The 20,328-nt window shown below is 37.4% G+C and overlaps 1 protein-coding gene across 1 annotated transcript in view; it reads left to right on the forward strand.

Moving 5' to 3' along the window:
* The first annotated feature begins 1,733 nt into the window (after positions 1-1,733).
* Positions 1,734-20,328, forward strand: part of ptprfa (protein tyrosine phosphatase receptor type Fa) — a 194,593-nt gene continuing 175,998 nt past the window's right edge. The window contains exon 1 of the mRNA XM_060867851.1: positions 1,734-2,086. The gene's annotated coding sequence lies outside the window, so the exon portion shown is untranslated. The remainder of the gene's footprint in view (positions 2,087-20,328) is intronic.

The following is a 20,328-nucleotide window of genomic DNA, read 5'->3' on the forward strand; positions in this document are numbered from 1 at the left end:
GACTTCCTGGACAAGGATCTGACAGAAAGGATCAGACAGAAACACTTAAGTGATGCCAGTGTAAGTCCACACCTTTTATACCGGATTAAAGGTGATAATTAAGTGACAAGCTAATTTGGACACCCACCATTAAAGCTTTCATCTTTCTAATTTTGCTCTTCTTTGCCATTTGATGAACACAAAAGATGCTGAAATAAATGTCACCTCCATATTCAACCAGATAGCTAACATACAGTAATATCACTATTTCTATTCTACTTTTTATGATATGGACAATCCAAGAGCATTTCACCATGCCATACCTGTATGGCTGTGTATGTGACAATTAGCAATTGAATTTGAATCCAATTTTTGTCTCCTCACCTTTAATCCTAAAATAAATGTGAATTCTCATCTTTTACTTTGAAGGTGGCTTGTTCCACCTGGGTAAAGGTTTCTATATCTTTGTTTAATTGTTGTTGTTTTTGTTGTACACATTTCTGCTTTTACTTCTAAGAGTCACCCGGTTTGTTCGATATATAATGTCTACATATGGCTTTAGGTAAAATCTGAATGTTATTGACTATAATTCTGACTATAAAATCTGACTATATTTATTCATAATAAGGTTTATGGCATTATATAAATATTCCTATCCCACATTCTATTGGATGTGAACTTTATCTGAAGCTGTTGACCTGCATCTGATTGCTTTTATATCTGAATGCTACTAGAGTTTTTTATATATATATATATATATATATATATATATATATATATATATATATATATATTTATAGATAGAGAGAGAGAGAGAGAGAGAGAGAGAGAGAGAGAGAGAGAGAGAGAGTTTATTTACACATTTATAACACTTCTAAAGCATCCGTCTCCTTCATCCACTGAATAGTTTTAGAATGAAGTTAAATATCATTAGGTGTTAAAATACGGAATTCCTGGATGAAAAACATTATTCCCCCAACACCTAAAAATAAAGAAATAAAATGTGTTCCTTGTGCTCATGTGGGCTTCCTCCAGTTCACTGGTTTGTAGGTTTGAATAAATGCATGTACAGTATGGTAACCTGCAATCATTTAGTGTCCCATCAAGGTTGCTCCTCCTTTTTCCATTCATCTGAGAACTGCCTCATGCTCACTGTAACACTGACCAGGATCAAGTGTCTACTGAAGATGAATGAACAAACACGTATTGATGTGAGTGTGTGATGATCTGCACATTATGAGGTTCTGATACCCAGTCAACCTCATTGGCTGGTATGTTAATGAGCTGAGGAGTTCAGTCAGGTGAGCAGGGGAACTATGGGAATTACTGATCCCGCACACACGTTATCCTCAGGATGAGTTTCATCATGTGTGCTGGAATAGCAAACAGTGTGAGATTTGGAATGGAAGAGCAGGACCTGGGGGGAGACACTGCTGAAGGAAACACGCCCGGTGTCCAGAGAGAGAGAGAGAGAGAGAGAGAGAGAGAGAGAGAGAGACACGGCGGGAGGGGGGGGGGGGGGACCAGAGAGAGTGAAAGAGAGAGCGAGAGAGAGAGAGAGAGACACAGAGAGAGAGGGGGGGAGTGAAAGAGAGAGAGAGAGAGACACAGAGAGAGTGAAAGAGAGAGCGAGAGAGAGAGAGAGAGAGAGACACAGAGAGAGAGGGGGGGGAGTGAAAGAGAGAGAGAGAGACACAGAGAGAGTGAAAGAGAGAGAGAGAGAGAGAGAGAGAGAGAGAGAGCTCCGCCGCCCGTCACACAGAGAAGCGCGCACACGTACGACAGAAGATCTATTTGTATCGTCCGTCGGACCACACGTTCGTGCTTGAGGAATATACTTTGAATTTGCGTGGGGGAATTTTCTGTCTGCCTAAAGACTCTGTGGAGAGAAAACAGGACACGACAGAAGAGCTAGAGAGAGAAAAAAGAAGAGGAAAAGAGAGAGAGAGAGAGACAGAGAGAGAGGAGAGACGGAGAGAGGAGCGCGCGCGCACGAGATACAGCAGGGGACACGGAACCTTAGAGCATCAATGCATGGAGAGAGTTTAAAATGCGCACCGCTCACATTATCCGACTCTGGGTTTAGAGGAAAAAAGAAACACTTCAGGTATCTTGAACTGCATGTGTGTTTATTTCATGCATGCTTTCTTTCTTTCTTTCTTTCTTTCTTTCTTTCTTTCTTTCTTTCTTTCTTTCTTTCTTTCTTTCACCGCCCATGACAGCAGTTGCATGGGTTGAATTCCAACCTCCTCCCTTATTTCTCAAGTGTTAATTGATTTTTTTTGGGGGGTGTATTTCCAGATCAATAGCATCATGAAGTACTGTGCTTAAAAACCTGTTACATATATATTTGGTTGCACAGGCTGAGTGTTGCAAATCTGTTGCATTTAGAATTGCATAAGAGCACATACATGACTCAGAACGGATGCAGCATGTCTTCAGTGTCAGTCCTGTTGTAAGCATTAGACATGACACATGACAAGAAACTTTAGCCTACCAGATTCAGACCTGGATGTATTGCACAGTAAAGAAAGCAGGGTATAATACGGGACAAGGGTTGCTTGTTGTTAAATATGATGGTATTTTGCACCATCCGAGGAAACAAGAGCAGACACGATGTAGGTTTATTCCAGGATGAAGCCGCTGCAGAGATGTGAGTGCGAGGTGCTGTGATTTAAAGAACCACTACCTACTCACACATACAAACACAAAGAGCTTGATTAGGAGATTGGCCACTCTGTTGGAATATGAATATGGGTTCATCATTGCATCTGTTTCAGGGATTTTGTAACAATGGCATGTGCTTGGATGCTTGTGCGAGACAGATGCCCCAGGGAGCGGACTCTGCAGTTCAATCACTTTTTCTGGTTGTCTTTACTCGAAGCAAAACAATATTGCCAATTTTAAATGAACTCTTAGCTTTTCTTTAAAAGCATCCAAGTGCACTGTATATGTACTGTATTAAAATAATTCACCATATGTTCACCATTTTTCATTCATTTAGTCATTGTACCAATGTCTAACATTTGAATCATATTTGCACTGAAGCTGCAAGGCTATTGCAATAATATTGCAAAAAGTGTAAAATGTAAAAGCAAGAAGCAAAAGTCACTATTCCTTTAATTTGGCTCTGTCAGAGTTAAATTGGCACAGAAGCCTAGAGAAAAATCTGCTGTTGAAGGCTGTTATTTTCAACTCGTTTTGCAGGCATGTCTTGTTTTGATGTTAAAATCAGGGATGTTTAGCATTTTATTATACTATATATGTTCTTTAGTACTGTGTAGAAACTTTTTAAGTGATTAAGGAGCTTTCATAAGCTCCCATAATTCAATCTGATTATATATTAGACTCTTGCACGCTTACTGTATTCCCTTGGCAGGGACGATTCTGTGTGTGTGCGTGTATATATATATGCAGATCGCTCTGCATTAGTTTGGAACGATCTTCTTATCCCACAGTTTACTAGTTTATTAGAATATAGTTTGTCGTTTCTAGTCCAATATAAAGCTTTGCCCTCTGCTAATAGAATCCCACTCAAGTGTCAATGCCGAGGCCTGAATCATAAACAGAGCAAACACATTGCTGATGATTAACATTGCACTGCTGGAGATCTCTCTCTCTCCCTATCTCTCTCTCTCTCTCTCTCTCTCTCTCTCTCTCTCTCTCTCTCTCTCTCTCTCTGTCTCACACAAAATCTCTCAATCTTTCAGTTTCTCCTTCATGCTGAGCATTAACACTGATGGAGACTGTGAGAGCTTCCTTCTCTCTCTCTCCCTCTCTCTCTCTCTCTCTCTCTCTCTCTCTCAATGGACTGTCATGCTTAGTTGGAATATCATGTTAATAAATCAGCTGCAATATTAATGATAGACAGGGAAGCCTATGCAATGCAAGAATTCATTATACATAATATTACATTCATTCATTTTGAAGCGTTGTTTTCATTTCTGAGGGGAAACTGGTTCATATTTTGGGGACATTTGCTCCTTCATTTCTTTTAACACAGGTGACAGCTCATCAGCCCATGCATAGGTTTGATTAGTGATATTGAGTTTCAGGGTTAGTCAAAGTGGGTTGCTATGGCCTTTTCATTTCTTCTTGGAGTCCTTTATTATTCCTGGCATGTTTTCTCTCTGTCCCCCTGCGCTTCTACTAATTCTAACAGGCTTCAGTAGCTGAGGTACACCTCAGAAGTGATCCATGATCGCTCTGCATTAGAATGGACTCACACACCATGATGCCCCATGCACCATGACACGGGCAGGAAATCTGTTCCAACGGAAATTGAAGCATGACTCATATCCTTGGAAAGGGTCGCCTTCTTTATTATCAACCCCTAACCTCTTTGGTGTAATGATGCATTTATGCCTATATGATGCATCTGTGAGCCATTTTAGGCTTTTTATTCATTCACAGAGCGCTTGCTTGCAAAATTACTTCTGTGTTTTATGGGTTTCTGAGTCATGCTGACGTCTTTTGGGTAGTGATGTAATTAGGTGAGTGACGATACATTGGTATGACTTTATACCAGTATTTATACATTTTAAGAAAGTCAATATTGTTAAGCACAATGTGATTCCAGTGAATAAACATTGATTGATTAAAATTAAAGATTTGTTTTTAAATAGGCTGAAATATTTTTTGATACTAGTGATGTCAATGTTGAGGCAAATAATAATGTTAATTAATAGTAATAGTCATTGCCATGCAGTCCTAATGATTATCAAATTACATTTCTAATGAATAGATTCATTTTTAATGGCTTTTCATCCACTTTCTTTTTAATCAATGAACATTTGCTTCTTCCACCCACATGCATCACCATCTGTTATGTTAATTGTAGCTTTGTGTTTTGAATAATAAATGATGAATTGCAAACATTGGGATAAATAGCAAACTTGGCAAAAGTTTTATAAAATTAACTGGTTTAATTAAATCTGTTTGTCAAATCGCATACATTCCATAACCTGTATGATGTACAGTACTTTCATTTTAATTAATTGTTTTTCAGAATTGTGTCTAAAATATAATCAAACCATTGCATTTCACTCCATGGCATTCCCTGTCACCTCATAGTGCACTGGATGAATATATTAACATATTTTCTTATCACAAGCATGGAAATAACTGGATGCTGGTCAAGCATGTCTTCGATGTTTTGTAGGACCCAGGTCTACTGATTGAGGTATCCAGAATCACTCGACATCTCACAAAACTGAAGTCCCGGAGTTACAATTACTCTCCTGCTCAGTTGTCATTCATTCAGCAATGATTGTGTTTTATTTCCACATAGACCAAGAGCCTGACTCAATCAACAGACCACAGGTCGAGTCTGTCACACCAAAACAAAACCAGCAGGAGGCTGTAATCTGAATCACCTATATCTGTGTAAGAAATGGCCCATGAGCACTGTGAAGGGCAATCTGGGAAAACATGCCAGCTCCTGTGGAATAACATGATGACTGGTCCCAGTAGGTTTCATTATAGCATTCATGAACTCAGTCATGCAGCTTTTCAGTAGTTGCATTACAGTTTACCGCTTGCTGGAGAAAAACACACCATTTAAGGATATTTGAAATACCTGTAGTAATATGAGGACAATAACTTGTTGAGGTAACTGGTGCTAAAAAGTATGAAAATGTTCTAGTGTGGACATGAAATCTCCACACAGATATCTTGACTTGAGGTCAATTCAACTAATATTTCTCTTTATTAGATTGTTAAATTGTTAAAAACGCTATACAATTAAAAATAAATAGAATAGAAATGAACGTAAGCTGTAGGCTTGCAAATTGGCACAGAGCTCAGGTTGCTGTCCATGTGGATTTTCTGTGCATGTTCTTCCCGTGTCTGTGCAGGTTTCTTTGGTTTCCATCTACCTCTGAAATATATGCCAGTAGGTGGCATAGACAGAATGTTTGTGTACCTGATGTCCTGCAAGGGACTAGCAACCTGTTCTGAATGTGGATCCACTAGAGAACTTAGGATAAAGCAGCTGCTAAAGATTGATGGGTGGATGGATGGATGGATATATGGATCTATGGGTGTATGAATGGATGGATTAATTGGTTTAAGAATAGATGGATGAATGTATGGGTCTATGGATGCATGGATGGGTCTATGGATGGATGGATGGGTCTATGGTTGGATGGATGGGTCTATGGATGAATGGATGGGTCTATGGATGGATGGATGGGTCTATGGATGGATGGATGGGTCTATGGATGAATGGATGGGTCTATGGATGGATGGATGGGTCTATGGATGGATGGATGGGTCTATGGATGGATGAATGGATGGATGGTAAATCCTCAACCAGTTCTTTATATTGAGATGTGCATCAGAGTAGGTTTCTTCATCTTCTATATCAGTGAGATTTGCTCTTTGAATGAAGTCGTCCAGTCAGCTAATGAAGGAAGAGGAAGCTTTCTGCTTTTCAGCATGATTTTAACATAACCAACGTCTTCACTCCAAACCTGAGCTGAGCTCTTTTTGATCAAAGCTTGCTACAGGAATTTTTCCGAACATCTCTATCCAAGTGTGATGTCATGATTTAGAGCTTTTCAAAGTATTTTGGTCAACGCCAATGTATAATTTGTCATACGCTGACCTTCTAAACACAGTTCTATTTCTGCATTCACTTACCTGAATGGTGTTTATGTAATGCAACTTGCAAGTAGTATTTTATTTTCTTATCATTCACAATTCGAGTCATTCATCATGCTGTGTAGCTGCTTTGTTGTGTCTGTTGGTTGGAAGCAAGATGAAATGATTCAAATCAATGACATCAACATATTTCACTTTTAGATTAACAACTTTGTCATGCAGATTTTGAGATCAGTGTGGTATTAATATGAAGCAAACCAGCATCAATACCCTATTAAATATTAGGATTATGTGTTTATCCTTTATGTTGTTAATAAACTTTATAATCTGCACTTGGGTCTCATTTCCTGTTTTCTAGCAAGTAGGTTAATGATTTCCTGATTATTATTCGTTGTTGTTTAATAACTTAAATTAATGCACCTCCATGAATAATTAAGAATAAACACTGTAACAGGTGCTTTCATTAGCATGAACAGCAATTAGTAATGTGAATTCCCACAACACTGGAAAGATGAGTTTATTCTGTCTATACAGCATGTCTGCATAGCTTCACTTCATTGCTGTTATAAGACAGATGCTTGTTTGATGAGCTTCGTTTAAAACTCCAAGCTGTTAATCTATGCAGGAAAACTATTCCAAGCAATGTGTTCAAATTAACATTGATATTAATATATTAAAATGAAATTAAAAAGCATTTCATAGATTTTTTTCTCCTTAGCTAGACTGAATGTGTATGTGATACTCATGGGGGGGTCAGACAGTTTTTTCCCCTGTGCAAAAAATGTCAAAAGAAAACCACACAGTATAAATATGCTAAGATATTTATCTATATCAAATCTACAACAATTTGCAAAATATCAAAATTATCATTGTTGTGTCTGAATTTCTACCGCTGACTAACCCAGAATTCACATTGGATGGTGTGTAGCGGTTCTTTTTTCTCCACACTTCATACACACATTACGCAAGACAGCGTGTGTGAAATGTCTTATAAAGTTAAGGTGGATTAAAATTTGTGTTAAAACGGATACTGTATGTATTACTTCCTGTTCATGGGATCTTAAACTTTGTTAAACATTCAGATGTGCTTCTTCCTTTAAATACAGGCAAAGTTCAATAATATTGTTTTTGCTGTTGTTTTTTGTTTCAAAGGTCTTTTAGGTACATCGATATCAAATAACTCATACTACTCCTTAAAATTGTCCCAGCAATCCATTTTGCGAGCCTGCAGAACAAACAAGATCCCATACAATATTTCTTTATTTCATTTCAATGGGAACAGCTCAGTTGTCATTAAGCTACTGACATGTATAAATAAATAAAAAGAATGCATATGGGTAAAGAGAAAATCTGATGAAAAGTGACAGAAATTTTTCATAATAAATGTCAGTTTGTGAGCACACTAACATCAGTGAGCGCCTGTGAAATCAACACACTTCCTGACTCGTTTGTATGAATTCATGCTGCTTGCAAAGTTTCTACGAATAAAAAAAGTCTCTTTCAGAAAGCACATTACGCACACACACAGCATGACAGAAAAAGACATTTTTCATTTGAGAAAAAAATGTGCTTCAGATTCTACTGGTGAGTCTGTTACCAGGATTTAACTGCTGTCAGTGTTTCCCTGAATATCCTGCAAATCTGTAATAATCTCACCCATTATATTGTGGGAAAATGTCCCAGAGCATTGTGTGTTTTCCACCTCCTTGAGCTTGAACGTTTGCTCTGTCAAACAGCATCCTGATTAGATCATCTGAGCAAATGAGAAACAGTTGACTCTACATTTACACTTGTTAATCCCTTTCTTGGAGAGACAGAGACATTTCTATGAAATTGAGACTTGATGGAATGGACAAACTTGTTTGTAAGCTCTCAAGCTGATCAAGTACACTTGCACATTTTATGAGCCATTATTTTATGGTGGATCTCTGAAATGGGAAATAGATAGGTGGTGGATTCAGAGGCTTTGTAATACCCCACTTGGGGGAATGGTCCAGTTTCAACCTTGACATGTTCCCAGGGACTGTAACTCATGTGTATGAACCCTTCAGGTTTATAAAATATTCCATCAGGTCTGTCTCATTAAACTTTTCCATACAGTGGTTTATGGCTATGACTTCAGGATGCAACATGTTACTCATAAATATATCTGTTTATTAGTTGCTTAAATTCGCATTGGCTTTTTCTAAATTGTTAAGGCATCAGGCATTTTTATTTGTTTGTACTGCCTCAAAAACGGCAGCTGAGCATTCTTTACAGGTGTTATCTCATTTTTTGATTTGTCAAATCCCTCACAAATGGGAATAAATACACCTTATAAGGTCTAAAGCAACCATGTAACAACTACATCACATCAGGAGATCATCTGATTGAACCCTGACAATACCATAGCCATGCAAAGCAGAGCGGCAGTAAGAATACATTTGGCTGTGCTCTTTGGGTAGACAGAATGGCATTTCTCTTCACTGTCAATCAGAATGGCACTAATTGTGGGCATGGGTGAACTCATGTATATGGAAGGTGGGTGCCAGAGCCTTTCTCTAAATGCACTCTGCTGCATTTCTTTGTCGGATTAGTATCGGTTCAAAAAGACAATGGCTGAGTTGAGCATAAACACAGCTGGTAGCTGTTGTGATAGGTGAGAGCTATCTAGTGGATGGGAATTGACAATGACCACGTCTTTTTCGTATTGAAACTCTCTCTCTTGCACTTGTGTCTGAAAGATATAGTAGCTCATTTATGTCCAGAATAGGATTACATCTCTCTTTAAAAATCCATAGAAGGATAAAATACACAAAACATGCTTTACAGATAAAGTTTTTGCTTCTGACAATAGGCAGAATTTTATTTTTTCAGAATATTATTTTTTCATAATATTCAGTTTTACTAAGATTACACAATAATTTCTCTTCTATAACTGTATACTATAGAGTCAATCAGTGCTACATGTGTTAAAAGGAACTTCAATGTGAGTATAAGACCAATTTCTGAATTAATTACTTGAACTGTTAACTTTACATCTATCACATCTATGTGAAGTTGCTATCAATTTGGCAAACAAACCATCCGCCTTCAAACGTGACTGACTTTATTTCAGGGGGACAAACGCTGCACTGAACTTATTTAGTTAGCCTTTACCTTGTCCTTTACCAGTATTATGAAGTGTTTAGCATTCATAGCATGTTGCAGATTGTGATAGGCTGTGTTTAGGGTCAAAACTCTAATGGTAATTTAGAATGTACAGAAAATCCTTATCCAGGAAGTTCAAGTACCTTAGGGATTAAGGGAGTTTCTAAGTGTCCAAAGCTCTGATGTAGCTGCTATGCTTGTGATGGAAAGAGCAGGTGATTCATGGGCTTTTCACCCAATGCCCCCACTTCACCATCCCTCCCGCCCCCTGAGACCTGAGCACCAGGGGGCATTATCAGTGGTAAATGGTTCTGAAATGTTTCGCCTCAGACAAGTCCAGGCAAGCTGTGATTTATGGCCCATCCATGCTACAGAACAGTTAGCTGTGTTACTGGTAAGGATATGAGCATTTTCATGGCCACAGTTCAAGTTTATTTCAGTTATAAATTTCCAGAGACGCGGCACAAAAAGCAGCAGTAAATTTATGGCTTGAGAGATTGTTGTTTGCAAGCTGCCAGGAAGGAAGCAGCTTTTTAATGCAGTGAGGATGAGAATGACCAGCTGCTATTATACTTCCTTTTCCACTTTTAGTTAAGAGGGGTATTCAAGATGCTTTCAGGTCATAAATAATGTATAAATAGTAACCTTCTAGTATAAGCTAGTGAGATATCAATTCATACATTTATTATGTGAAATTTCACAGCATGTATTCATTCATTCATTCATTTATGTGTTTTGTTTGTACAGCTAGAATCACCAAAGCTGCTATTGGACTTCTACAAAAGCATAACATTCTCAGATAATCAGCCTGAAATACAGTTAACATGATATATTCAACTTGCTTTTTACTTTATTCTGAAACAAATGATCAGCTGGATATTAACAGTATGTACTGTATCATAAAACGTATATAATCCAAATAACCAGATTTGTGCCCAGTAAGTACAAATTCCCTGCAATCCATTGTACCCTTTAAAAGTAGGGTCTCCGATTTTTGAGAAATGCTTCAGAAAACTGAATCGGGCCGAAAACTAAACAAAAAACAAAACAAATGTGTAGCCAATGAGCAGAAAGGGGCGTGTCTTGTCGATATGTGCCGAGAGAGTGTTCAGTGCGCATGTGTGACATTAGCAGAAAGTGGTTTTAACATTGACATGGAGGATAAAAGAAAAGAAAGAAAGCGAAGAACGGCTTACGATAAGGCAAGAAGTAGGACCCGTGTTAATATAGGATCAGCTTTCCAGCGCTGGAGAGAACTGAAGGAGCAGGAAGTTGCCGCATATTCACAGATTGGAGTTTCCCGAGTCAATAACTCCTGAGCTAAACGCTGTTACTACACAAATAACACCTCTTTTCTATCGTAGTAATGTAGAGAGGCAGCTACAACCGCGTCCGAAACCGCTTTCAGCTGCGTCCGAAACCGCTTACTTCCATCCAATAATTAGGCGAAGTAGTGTTTAGGTGGCGGTTTTGGACGCAGCGTAGTAAACCATCTATCAAGCTGATGCCTCGAGTCTCTACTTCTAATGACTTTTTATGGCGGATGGCAAACCAACTTTTGGTGCATTCACCGCCACCAACTGCACTGGAGTGTGAAGCACTAGTAAGCAGATGACGCCTCACGTCTCAATCATCCTCGCGTCTTTTGACCAATCAGCATTCAGAAGCAAGATAAGGCAATCACCTATTTCGTCCCTCAGTTCAAGCCGCAGAGGACGAACAAAAAGCAATAATGAGACACATTGCTAAACAACGAAAACGGGCACTTGAAAGGCTTGTGGCAGACAAAAAACAAAAGAAATAGCAATATTTGTGTTCATCAAGGTTCCAAGGCACTCAAATTGTACAGAGAAAAAATTTTTCCAAGAAATTTTGGTAAAAATAGGATTAATAAAAGTGTTTTTTTCACTTGAAGCAAATGTTGTCTTTTCCCTTTATGTTCTTGTCAGAGTGCTTCATTTTAAGTTTTCAATTTTTTATTTTTTATTTTTTGGGAGGGGGGGGGTGGGGTTTCGAACCTTGTCACCTTTTTCACCTCTTGTGAGTTTGCAGGTATGAGAACTAATATACGCCGTCCTTTGCATGATTATGCTTGTGTGTCATTTTTGCTTGTTTGTTTATCTTCAATCGTATTGTTCTTCCCTTCAGCTATGATAAAGACACATTTCTTTCCATTAGTTGCCTGGGTTGCGTGTGTATGTGTGGGCGGAGCTATCAATACAGGGGTGGGACCCATTTGGGTTAGGGGCGTGTTTGTTTTGGTGATTTTATGTCAACATTAGTTTTCAAAAATCAGAGACCCTACCTTTAATTAACAGTTACATATGATGAGAAGCAAGATGAAATCCAAGGCACAAATCTGAGCAGTTGAGGGCCTTAGGAGTCCCCAGCAGTGGCTTAAAACAGACAACTAAACTCAGCTTGTGTTTTATTTGAACAAGACTTGCTTAGTTTGGAAAAAGATCATGCCTTAAACTTCCTGCCTTCCATGTATCTACTCTCATCTACCTACCTACTATAGTGCTTTAGTTATTTTTGTTACACGTCATTGTTTTCCTTTCCTTGTTTCCTTACCTTGCTTCTTAGATCCTTCTTGGGCAGAAGGGATGAAGAACAAGCATATTTACCAAATGAGAGGTTCTTGGTTACTGAAGTGCCAATTTCAGGCAAAACTATCGACTTTTAATGCAGGATTTTATTTTCACGCAGTGTCTTTAATGAAAATTATTCCTTTTGTATTTGTTCTTATTATTGCATCGTTTATTGAAACTGTTTTTGTCAAGGCTTACATCATGTGCAACAACAGAAATTCTTATGCTTTCCTTAGCCTCCTATTTCCTCTCTCCTGGATTTCTCTAACTATGTTTTAAGACCCTTTAAGGACTTTGAGCGATACTCCAGGTAACAGACTTAAAGAGATCGGATCAAGGAATCAAACAGGCATCTATTAGAGTTTTGGGAAGCACCCAAAGTTTACAAAAGCCCATTCTTTATCTTCTCCTCCTGGACTCCTACACACACAGCTTTTAGACTATCTTGCATTCAGATCAGTTCAGTGTTTAAGGATTCAGAATGTATGGGCCATTTCTTGCATTTTGGATGTAACATTTGAACTAAGATTGACTGGCAAAGTGTCACATGAAACAGTTAAAATATGTGTTTTTACAAGCTAACAAAGAAACAAACACCAAATTATAATTTTATAGGGCAAATACACAGCCATACACAGTACAACATAAAAATAAACCAGAATTTTTTTCTATACATGTAGGAAAGGTAATATATAAGAATATTATATAATATATTATGTAGAAATACAATACTGGTGGGAGAAACTGAATGGATCTAACAGTAGCATAGATTGTGATCAAATATAACAATTGCAGTCACATAATTGACTTTTTTTTAATAACTTGAATGGAAAGAATAGCCATAAAATGAGATAATAGTTTTACCTTCAAATAATGTACAATCATGGGCATACAACGTACAGGCAATTTGACCATCTCTCTTTCATCAGCAAAGGACAGCAATTAACCTCTGAATGCAGTGGTCTGTGAAACAGTATTAAAGCAACAATAGAAAGCACAAGAATAAGTGAAGCCACTCAGGCTGATATAGTGGTACAGTCCAAGCCTACACACAGTATGTTCAGTATGTGCATGAATGAAACCATCCTTCTCTGCACGTCTCATTACACGTCAGGAAACGCTAATCAATACTTGTGATTGATCACCAGCTGGATACAATCATGTTTCCTTTCTCACGTCTCGCCTTGTGCCTCAGGGGGACAAAAACATTTACAGCGCATTAGACACGGTCACGATGAACTTGTTCTCTGCCTCACTAGGTTGTTTCAAATATTTGTCACGCTTTATTTAACAATTGATTTGAGGGAGAGAAATATTGGACACCTATTTTATCCTGGTCAAAGTCGTGCTGGATCCAGAGTCTATCTTAAGAACACTGGGCATGAGACGGGAACGTACGCTAAATAGGACACACATGCATGCACACCTTTTCACTCCCATGGGTCTGAATTTAGTATAGCCAAACCACCTGCTTGCTGGTTTGGAGAGGTGTGAGGAAATCAGAGAACACAGGAACAGAATGCAAAGAAACGTCACACTGATAGAAACCTGCTCACACTCAGGACATGTGTAGATGAAAGAGAGTAATATTTTCTCATTTCTCTTGTTGACCCTGAGGTTTTCCAGACTGCAGATGCAGACAGTTGAAGACTGGAAAAGGATGATTTTTTTTTTTTTTTTAACTTCAGCTGTTGTTGCTTATTTGAGTTGCTATAGACTTCCTGTCAGCTCCGACCAGTCTGGTCTTTCTCCTCTGATCCCTCTCATCAATAAGGTGCTTCAGCTCGTAGACCCTCCGCACACAAGATGTTTTTTCTTTTGTTTTTCACACCATTCTCTGTGAACTCTCGACAGTGTTGTGTGTGAAAATCCCAGGAGATCAGCAGTTTCTGAAATACTCAAACCAGCCCATCTGGCACCAACAACCTTGACAGGGTTAAAGACACAGAGATCACACTTTTTTCACTCATTCTCATGTTTGATGTTGAACATTAACTGAAACGTTTAACCTGTATCTGCGAACAGCCAATGACCTATGGGATTGCTTTGGATAAACCACTTGGAAACTATCACATTGTATTTGAACTGCCATTGCTTTGGTCAGCTTAGTGCTCGGGTCTTCATCAGTGATTGTTTGAAGACATTGACAGGAAGGAATTAGTGTTAAGTCTGTAATGAACTTAGAAATTTCTCTGACCTATTAGTTCCTCATGAGCTCTTGGTTGTCCAATTTCACTCAACTACAAACTGTTGTAGAAAGGACATTATTTACATTTACATTATTTGCTGTCGAGTGTCACCCAAATAAGGATGAGGTTCCCTTTTGAGCTTGGTTTCTCTCAAGGTTTCTTCCTCAGGAAGTTTTTCCTTGCCGCCGTCACCTCGTTCTTACTCATTATGGATAGATGTTAGAAATTAAAATTAACTAAATTTTAAACTTTACAATTTTTATTCTGTTTCTATACTTTCATAAAGCTGCTTTGAGACAATGTGAATTGTTAAAAGCACTAAACAAATAAATTGATTTGAAATGAGCAGGTCCTACTGGTGTTCCTATTAAAGTGGATGGGGAGTGAGTGTACTATACAACACATCTGAGTTTTGCTAGCCTTCTAAGGGTCTTTGTATTTCTTGGAACATTAAAAAGATCATTGCTTGTCCAGAAATGATTACGTATCCATGGTTTAATTGACAATGAACTGTTATGACTCCTGACTGTAGGTTTAACCTTTTATGTAAAAATGTTGATAAACGCCCTGCTGATTCTCACTAATGATCTCCAGGTGTCATCGTTGTTGCCCTCTCGCTGTGCTTCATTAACATGCCAAGTCTTGCACATGAAATCTGAATATTGATGTCTATATCCACTGAGCTGCTATTTGAAGAGCTATTTTAGGCTTTTTGATGTGTAATGAGTCGGCTCTTTGGTTTTAATCGTGTTTACAGCTCCGCAATAATTTGTGTAAAATTTTTGAAATTTCAATTTTAACTACATATTTTTGAATCCGTTTAGTTAAAGCTTATTTCAATTGCATTTTATTTTGCATTCAATTCAATTGCATTTTATTTTGCATTTTGCATTCAATTTATTTCATTGTTTTAACACAGTGAAAAAAATATATTAAAAAATAAGTACCTAACAGGTATATTATGAAATTGAATGAAAGTTTAGATAAACAGATTATGGAGCTATTACACAGTTATGTCTTTATGAAAAACTAACATAATTCAATTCAATTTTATTTTAAACTTTGATGCTAGTATAGTCATTCGATTCATATATGATACTAATATTTTTTCACATTTTAATTTAATACAACATTTTTGCTTAATTAAAGTCCAGGAAAGTGTCATTACGATTTACATGACGTTATGCTTTAATGAGCATAGTTAATTAGTTGCTTTCACTAGATTGTGCAAGTTTTCCTCAAGATTGGCCCATTTAATTTACAGCAAAGGATAAAATCTAACAGGGTAAAATTAGACATAGCAAAGTCAATAATTATTTAGTCTTTGCTCTGCATAATGTTCGCACAAGACCAACACTAACCCGATTAGAAGCCAGTCATGTACTGGTACGTATCAGCATAGCCAGTCATGTTTATTTCTAAATTAACCCAAACTACCTGTAACCCACTGGAGGTGAAGCAGGGAAGAGAGGTGAAATAAATTTGTCAGGAAACAAAGTCCATCACCGGGTTCAAGTTCCAGATCTTCCAAATGTAGTGGAGAGAAGAATGTTCTCCAAACTCATGATCATCACCTACAATGCTTCCCATCACCTTGATGAAGTACATGACAGGTTGAGGAGTACCTTCTGCAAGAGCTTGACCCAAACATTGTGTAGCAAGGATTGTAACAGAAATCATTCCTTCTGACTGCTATCAGGTTTAACTCTGAGCACTCCTGAGCTGTCCTGAGTGTAATGCTTCAACTGGTTACATGACCAAAAATAACACAGTACACACAGCTAACCCTGAGCCTGATTTTATCTTTGAATGACGTGTAAAAGACAAATTTACAAACATCGTGAAGCAGAGGGAAATTCCATAAGACATACAACAGCATCCAATGAAACCAAATGCTAAATTGTTGAGCGAAGATGAAAGAAACTCTGAGGCACACTGAAGACCGCTGGATAAAATTCAGGGTTGAAAAGTGCGGTGCGCTGGTCTGGTGATCATCTTTATGACAGGAGGAACAGGCACAACCTTAGAGAAATTTTTAGAATTCCTTTTTGATCCATTCGCATAACTATCTATTCTTTTACCACTGTAAATCATGATACATGATAGTCATTTAAACAAACTTTTACTTCTTTTTAACTCCAAGTCTCATGAATAGTTTTGAAAAAATTAAACTAAGGTACGCACATTTTAAGGCAGCAGGCAAGCATTAGTTTCTAAGTCTAACTGTCTTGAAATTTTACAGTGTATTCGTATTTGATTGCCGTCGCTCTGTTGATACTTACACTGCATACTGAACTTCATTTCTACACTGTATTTAGTGTGGATGTTGTAACAGCAGTTACCTCTTAGAAATCTGTCTGTCCCTCCATCTTTCTGTCTGCTGTTGTCCCTACATTGTACCTCACTGCTGTTTTTATGATCAGTCTGCAGTCTGTTTGTCCTCTGATCCTACTGCATTCACTCAGGGTTGGGACCTTACTCAGCAAATACATCTCTATACCCCCATGTGGTGGCAAAGATTAGAAAGGTTGTGATGTACACTAGATTGTTGCTTTCTCTGGTTTAATGTTTCTAGATTAATTTTAAGTAGTAAGAAGAAGAAAAAGAATGAGGATATTGACTACTTTTTGTTTTTCTGAACCTGTATCAAAAACTCTCACTGTTCTGCTAAATGGCACTCTCTCTCTCTCTCTCTCTCTCTCTCTCTCTCTCTCTCTCTCTCTCTCATTTGTAACAGATAAGTATGTTTTCTACATCCCTAGGGCCTAGTTCTTATTTATATTAAGACAACATCACAATGAAAATGTTCCTATCTGAGGACAGGCCATGCTATGATGGGTTCTGCACAGATTTAAACAAAAAGGATAAAACTTCCTGAGTGTAATGGAAAGATTTCCCTGCTGGATTATTTCACTTGGATGTTTTATCTTCCTCTGTGGAGCCATTACACTGGTATTAAGTAGTTTCTGTCTATTTAAAAAAATGCTCTAATTAAATAAATAGTTTTGTCCTACATATAAAAAAATGTTAATAATAATAATAATAATAATAATATATGAATTATGTTTATGTACGAGCTACCTAATATCCTTCATCCGGGTATCTGTTCTGTATCTATAATAATGATAATGAGATATAATAATGCTAGTATTTCTAAAATCGGGTACTTGGACAAGGTGCTACAACAATAAAGTACATAATTGTGTAAGTATGCGTCAAAAGATTACAAAAAACACTCAAAACTAAAGAGTAAACCAAGTATTAACAGAAAATATATATTAAAAAAACTCTTTTGGTAGAGTTTTTGGACAGTTAGTGTGTACCATGTACATCTGAGCAAAAACCTTGACCAAGTGAGAGTGGCGATATCCCTTTGGCCAAACAATACATTGGTTAATTATTCTTGGTTTCAGGTGCATTACTCTGCATGGAAATCAGTTGTTAGTGGCATTCCTTTAAATGTTAAATATGCATTGAATTTCTTTCCTGTCTTCAGTGCAGCAGTGCTTCCTCCTCTTTCTCTCTTTTTCTGGTTCTATCAGTCTTTTGTCCTCCACGGACAGGTTGAGCGTTCCACTTCATGCCTGTTAGGGGAAGTGCCCCGCTGTGTCTGGCTTCACTGATGCTTGCCCAATCTGGTGTCTCAGCGGGCACCGTGCCCGTCAGCGGAAACGCCGCTCGTATTGCGTGCAAATTCGCTCGCTCTTCTGGGATAATGAGCTCACGTTCTCTCATGGCTACTGTTTGTGGTAAAATCGAACAAAAAAAGACCAAGTTTAAAATTAAAAGAAATTCCCGTATGCCGTGTGAACTGAAACTTTTTTTTTATTACTGTTGCCACAGCATATAATTTCCTTAAAGTTTAACATAAAGTATTGAAGGATTTTGTGAGAATTAAGTTGCAGTTTCAGCACAGTTCTATAGTGCTGAATGCATGTGAACCAATGTCAACATTCAACAGACTGATTTGTTTAAATTCCCACAAACAATGTGGACATTTGTTTGTTAGCAAACTAAAGGTGACAGTTGAATGAAAATGCTAATAGCTATAATAAACATATATATAAACATATATGTTTATATATGTATATATAAACATATATATGTTTATATATGTTTATATATATATAAACATATACCTAATGTAAAGATTAGTGGTGGTTTATAGCAGTTTTACTGCTATTTTCATGGTTTTATGTTGAACTTTTTACCAGTACATTTGCAATATATAAGTATAAACAAATTATTTTATTGACAAGTCTGATATTAGTCAGGACTAGGATTTGTCAGGTTTTCGGTGTGAGATTTTTTACCTCTGATGGGATAACCTTAAACATGGTTGAAGACAACACCTGTAAGTTTTAAAGACATCTCTAAGACTTTTGGGGCATCTCATAGGGTAGAAATTGGTTTGATATCACCTTACTGCAAGGATGTAGACATTTGTATATAAAAAAAAACTGGGTTCTTAAAGCCCCGGTTGTTTACTACATATGAGTCATTAACCACCACTGTGTAGTGTTACATGACAAAGAAATTCAGTGCTGAACATAGACACCTCAAAACACTGGATAATGACTGACTCCATCTCTACACTCTGTGTTCCTGTCCTGACTGATTTCAGACCCGAACACTCATGGGCCTTAAATTACTGAAGAGAAATTACAAAATAGTATTTGTTGTTGATAACCGATTACACATGAGTTTTTTTTTTTTCATTTGAGGCTTTTTTCCCTTTTCAACATTTTGTGATTTTTTTCCCATCTTATCAGGAAAAGTATCGAGTGTCTGCTGTAACAGCAGTCATTAGCAATTTAGTGTGTCACCTGGCAACCTCAGGCCACAATGCTAATTCACCCCAATTAAAATTTGTTTTTTTTATATATATCAGGAGTGAGATACAGGATCATAAATAACCTGTTTTTCCCCATCTCTGTGCCCAGGGGTCTTGTAGACGGGTTAATTTGCTCTGCTCTCTCTCCCTATCTGCAGGTTTCCCTTGTTCCCTCTCATTCCTTCTTCCTTATCTTCTGCTTGCTGTTGTTCTCATTTTCACACCTTCCATTTGTGCTGCTGTGTTTCAGATAGAAAGTAACAAGATGTTCAACTTTATCGCCACACCATCTTTCTCTCTCCCTCTCTCTATTTCTCATTTTCCAGCCCATTATTTTGTAGGGTTTTAGTATAGTAGTGTTGTATTTTTCATAATATTAAATAAAATTCTACTGATTAATAAATTATTAGTAATAATAATTAAAACATAACGAGAATCATTTTGCCAATTTTTGCCTGCATTTTTGGTCACATTAAAAAAATTTTTTTTTGCTTTTGGTTTGGAGAAATTCTGAGGGAATTACAGAAGTCTGTATGGTAATTTAATCAAAGTGGCATCCTTCATACTATTTAAATGTAACGTAACAGGTTTTAGGCCTTTTTAAGGAGGCCATTTAATTTCTGATCATTTTGCTGCACCCAGGTCCAGAGCATTTCATCCTGCCATTGCAGGCAAAACAGTTGCGTGATCCCTATATATTTGCTATGATTGAACAAATAAGCAGTAATTCATTGAATACCAATGCTTACAGGTTATCATGCTTACAGTTTCAGCACTTTCAGGAAAAATACCCGACAAATAAACAAATTATTTACTTAACTAATTAAGTTATTATCCATTCATCCCATAGGTTTTCTTTTTATTCTCTGATGTTTTGTTTCTGGCATTTGCTCATTTATGGAATGATACTTTTAATGAGAATTTGCCATCCATTAGAAAATGTACTGATCTCGATTTCTGCTATGTGAAAGGCTTGTTTGTATGTAGGATTGTTTCTAATTGA

This window comes from Tachysurus vachellii, chromosome 4 (assembly GCF_030014155.1).
Source record: "Tachysurus vachellii isolate PV-2020 chromosome 4, HZAU_Pvac_v1, whole genome shotgun sequence".
NCBI lineage: Eukaryota > Metazoa > Chordata > Actinopteri > Siluriformes > Bagridae > Tachysurus > Tachysurus vachellii.